The sequence below is a fragment of the Camelus bactrianus genome, chromosome 3, assembly GCF_048773025.1.
Source record: "Camelus bactrianus isolate YW-2024 breed Bactrian camel chromosome 3, ASM4877302v1, whole genome shotgun sequence".
NCBI classification, from domain to species: Eukaryota; Metazoa; Chordata; class Mammalia; order Artiodactyla; family Camelidae; genus Camelus; species Camelus bactrianus.
The window spans coordinates 138,481,503-138,486,502 of NC_133541.1; the positions used below are offsets into that span (position 1 = coordinate 138,481,503).

The 5,000-nt window shown below is 50.4% G+C and overlaps 1 long non-coding RNA gene and 1 other non-coding gene across 2 annotated transcripts in view; both read left to right on the top strand.

The window, feature by feature from the left end:
- Positions 1–3,114: 3,114 nt before the first annotated feature.
- Positions 3,115–5,000, top strand: part of LOC141577162 (uncharacterized) — a 3,928-nt gene continuing 2,042 nt past the window's right edge. The window contains exon 1 of the long non-coding RNA XR_012505822.1: positions 3,115–5,000. This exon is cut by the window's right edge and continues 13 nt beyond it. This is a non-coding gene — a long non-coding RNA (uncharacterized LOC141577162).
- Positions 4,840–4,948, top strand: LOC141577270 (U6 spliceosomal RNA). The gene has a single exon (XR_012506167.1). It is a non-coding gene; the product is annotated as a U6 spliceosomal RNA (small nuclear RNA).

Below are 5,000 nucleotides of genomic sequence, written 5' to 3' on the forward strand. Positions count from 1 at the left end.
GCTTTTGTTTATCTGTGAAGCTTTTGATTTCTCCCTCAAATCTGAACGAGAGCCTTGCTGAATAGAGTATTCTTACCTGTCAGTTTTTCCCTTTCATCACTTTAAGTATGTTGTGCCACCCACTTCTGGCCTGTAGAGTTTCTGCTGAAAAATCAGCTGATAACCTTACGGGAGTTCCCTTGTATGTTATTTGTTGCTTTTCTCTCGTTCATTTTAATATTTTCTCCTTATCCTTAATTTTGGTCAATTTGATGACGATGTGCCTCGGTGTGTTCCCGTATGGTACTCTCTGCACTTCCACCTCATTTGGTTATTTAAAGGATCTTCAGTCTGTTCAATTCATAGGAGAGAACTTCCACGTGTATTTCTTCTCAGTTTTATGAAACAAAGAAGGACCCAGGAAACTGGCAAAACATAAATGCTTTTCTATTGGGTTGAGCAAAGACAGGCCCTGGCCGGGGACGGGGGGGGGGGTGCTGGAGGGTCGGGGGGGCGGTGTAGAGAAGGATATAGATCATTGTTAGAGTGCCTGCTTAGCATGCATGATGCCCTGGGTTCAATCCCCAGAACCACCATTAAAATAAATAAATAACCTAATCAAACCCATCCCCCTCCTCCCCCCCCCAAAAAAAAGAAGGAGAAAAGAGTGAGAGACAGAGACAGAGACAGACCATCGGGAAAAGTAGCTGCACTAATACTTCCAAGAAACAGGACAACATAAAGATAATGGAAGAAATGCTGGATAGTGAACAGCCACGGGTGGTTGGCACAGACCCATAGCTTCTGGACTCGCTAAAAAAAAAAAAAAAAAAAAAAAAAAAAAAGAATATGAGAATCATATGGATCAGGAGATTGGGTCTGAATTTTGTGCCGTTTGACTTGTGCCAGTTACAAAGGTCATGCACAAGGAAGATGACTGGCTACTTTATTGTCTGAAATGAGACACTTGAAAGTGAAAGGAGGTGCTATACAATCGTGCCTGGACTGGGATTTTTCTAAGGGAGCCCAAATCCTTTACAATATATATCATGTTTTCAAAAATGAATATCATTCCTGGACAACATTTAAGCAATTATTTTCTGTGTTATCAGTAAACATTTTTAAAAAATCAGTAAGAAAGGAAGAGGGAGAGAGAAAGAGAGAGAACAGGAGTAACTATACGCGCGCGTGCGTGCATGCATGTGTGTGTGTGTGTGTGTGCGCGCGTGTGCGCGCACGTGTGTTGAGGTGGGGGCCTAAAAGAGGGTGAGGATTCTTTTCATCGAGGTCTGTTTGTACAGAATTCTCTCCTTCTCCGCTTTACACTGTGAAGGAAAAGCCCAGCTGGGATAACAAGCTAAGTCGCAAATCTAAGTGTAACAAGTGTCGGATTACTGATCTGAGTTCTGCTGGGCTAACTCGTAAATCTAAATTAATAAGTGCCGGTTTGCTGATTCCCTGTTCATATTTTGCTAGCCAGCTGGATTTTCAAAGAGACATATCTGGCCTTGAAATGTTGGTTTGCTGCCTCACTGCCTCTACTTTCGTGATAATGATGTTGCTAAAGCTATTGCGTGCCTATTGGCCGAATACCCCAAGCTGGTACTTAACCCTATAAAACCTCACGTGCACGTCTTGGAGGTGCTCAAGGCTTAGGAGCAGAAGCCCCTCTGAGCCCGCCGGCGTAATAAATCTGAGTACTCCAACCCTCCGAGTGGTGCTTGTTTCTTGGCCGGCCTGTCATTTCCATAACAGCACCGTTGACAATAAGAACGTCACTCTCGTTCCGGCATAAAGAAGACATCTGGGGAGGGTGGGGTGGGGGGTGGGGTGTAGATCTATGTTATGTCCTGATTCCAGGAAGGAAAGGGGCAAGGGTCAGCGTGCCCTTCTTTCTGGGGTATCTGTCTGTTCGCTTTTGGTGTTCGGCTGGTTTGGTTATTTCAGCTTTCTGTTTGGTTCCTTTCACAGATCCAGTGGCTCAAAACAGCATTCTGATTTTCTTTTCTCCTGGGGTTTGGTTTTTGATAGGTAGAGGGACAGGGCCCACGCAGGGGTGGGGGTGGGGGGTCACTGTGCCGGAGAAAGGGAGGCGGCTGTGGTGAAATCATCGAGCAGAGGGGATTTCTACGAGAGGGACTCTCCGAAGTGAATGGGTTCCAAGGAGATCAGCAGGGTTTCTGTGTGCTCGTTTGGTTTTGTTCGTGCGTGTGTTTGTTTTTTCTGGACGAGGCCAAAGAACTCTTCAGGTGGAGGTGTGTGTCCAAAGGGTCTGACAGGATGGGAGGATGCGGGGCGAGTCAGTCCATGTGCCCAGAAAGAGAGAGAATCTGTCATAGCTGAGACTCAGGCCTTTTTCAGACCTAGGCCCAGAGAGCAGTTCGGCTCCGAGCATTCACGGAGAAGTTCGCCGCCACCTCAGTCCTGTCCCCCACCCCCGCCCTCCCCCACGCCTCAGCCCCCAGTGAAGGAGGAATCATGAAGTGGCCGCACTTAGGCTAAGCCAATTTTTGGCTTTATGCTTACTGCTTGCTTTTAGAACGATCAGCAAACTCGACTGACCAGACACCGCTCCCAGCTCCAGGCCCACTGTTAAAAACAGCTAAAGTTGTCGATTCTAACTGTTTGATTTGACCTTCCTCTGATCGTTCAACTTGACAATCATGTTTGGCGTCTGAGTCTTTCCCCAGGAAGGGAGTCACGGGAGGATAAGCTCAGGAGAACGACCAGCCCCCTCCCACCCCCCACCCCCCACCCCGAGTTCCTCCGTGGCGCTGGTGCCGCCGGGTGAGTCTGACCAGATAAAGAAGGTCACGGGCTGATGACCTACTAGACCACCAGGAGGTCCCATGTTATCAGACACTCATCCAGATTTAGGAGGAAGTTTCATCAGAGACCCTTGTTGATCATGAGCACCTTTTGTGCTCCCGCCTGTTGTGATTCCCTTTCATGCTCCAACCTGTTCGTCCACAGAAGCATGAAACCCCAACCCCAAGACGGGTTCACAGTTTGGAGGGCACTAGCCTGCTGTGAGTCCCCTTTGCCCAGCAAAGCAATCAAGCTGCCTCTTTTCTTCTAAACTCTAAGACCCTGTCTCTGGGTTATTTGGCTCGTCAGGGACGGGGTGGGGGAGGGCGATCTTTCGGCAACACCCGCAGAAGTTTCCCTGAGTGGCAGGAACCAGCGTGGCCCTCAGGCCTCAGCCCCGCAGGCAGGCAGGCAGGCAGGCAGGCAGGCAGGCAGGCAGGCAGAGTTGGAGCGACCGTTGGTCCCGCCCCCGCCCGCGCTCCACCCCCCCCCGCCCCCGCCGCTGCTTCCGCCGCCGCCGCCGCCACCGCCGCCGCCGCCGCCTCCCAGGCCTTCTCCACCGATCGGTCCCAAATCGACTGACTGTCTCCTGGAAGCGGGGGCGGGGACGTCAGGAGGATCCATTCGGCAGGGCCTCGTTCAATCGCTTCATTCAAATGCAGAAAGCTCTGTGCTCAGGTCAGAGCCTTTGACTTGGCCTCCGGCTCCTCTCTGTTGAACGGCTTTTGTTCTTTGGTTTCAATTTCCCCACCCTTAGGCCACCCCGTCCCAACTGCACGGAGGGAGGCGGGAGGGAGGGGGAGAATCTCGCCTGGTCTCAGGCCAAAGGAGTCCCCTCCTTTTCCTAATCTGGGTAAACCCCACTACACCGTTTGAGAATCATGGAAGGGCATGGAAGCAGACCTCTGACTTGATAGATTCCTCTGGGATGGGAGACTTTAAAAAAACAAAATTCTTTTTCCCCTGCTTCCAGGGAGGCAGAAAGGAGGGCCAGAGTGTTCCTCTTGCCTCGGGCAGTTCTTTGTTTGTTTCTTTCTTTCTTTTGTTAAATCTTTTTTTTTTTTCCTTTTTTTCTTCCAGTTTTATTGAGACAGAGTTGACATACAGCAGTGTATACTTTGGGGGGGGGGGCGGGGAGAGGAATTCGATTTTATGTATTTATTTTTGACCGGAGGTACTGGGGATTAAACCCAGGACCTTGTGCTTGCTTGCTAAGCACACACTCTACCACTGACCTATACCCTCCCCCTTGGCCAGTTGTGAAGTCCCTTTCATTCAGCATAGTCCATCGGGCACATTTTGGGGCAGCCTACTCTGGACCCCAACATTTCCCTATTCTGTAACTTCCCTGGAAGTTTTACACATTAAAAGCTGGGCTGTTGACTGTGCATGTGCGTCCGTGCGTGCGTGCGTGCGCGTGGTGTGGGGGCAGGAGGGAGGGAATAGTTTCCTAGAGGGCCTGCGTTTCATGGACCCAGTTTCTTAGTTCTGAGAACAGGTCTGTTCAAGGAAACAGTTGTAGTATCTCGTCTCAGGAGGCGGTGGTGTCGATGGGCTTCTGAAGCTAGGCCTAGGGAGCAAGCAGTCAGGTATCGCCTAAGAGGCACTTGTGTGGAAAACCAAAGTACAGCAAAAAGGTTAATCATTGGAGCAGATGAGAAACCAGATTCAGGGCCGGGAGTAGGGGGTCAGTCTGGTAGGAGATTTCCACACATCGGGGTCATCGAAACGGCTCGAGCAGTTTGAAATGCCTCTGATGATGTCCTGGGGTGTTCGGCTCAACTCTCTGAGCGGCTCCTCCAAAAACAGGCCCTAGGATGGTTTCCACAGGAGCTGTTGTGGCCATTTCTCTGACGTTTACCTCCCGTTGTCCAGCTTCAGTCTGCAGGGCTTCAGGAGACGGAGCATTTTAGTACTCAATGATGCCAAGACAAAAGGGTGAGAGAAAATGGGAAACGTTCGTGGAGATGGTCCTAGGCAGATAGTGGAGGCAACTAGAAGACCTTCAGTCTCCGGGCCGGCTTTCAGGTTGAGACAAAAACCCTAAGGCAAGCGCTTGCTGCCACAGCACATCGACTAACACGGGAACCATCCAGAGAAGATCAGCACGGCCCCTGAACGTGGACGACACACGCACATACGTGAAGCGTTCCGTAGCTTTAGTGATGTCAGTCACCCAGAGGAAGACAGATATCCTATGCCATCACTTCTAG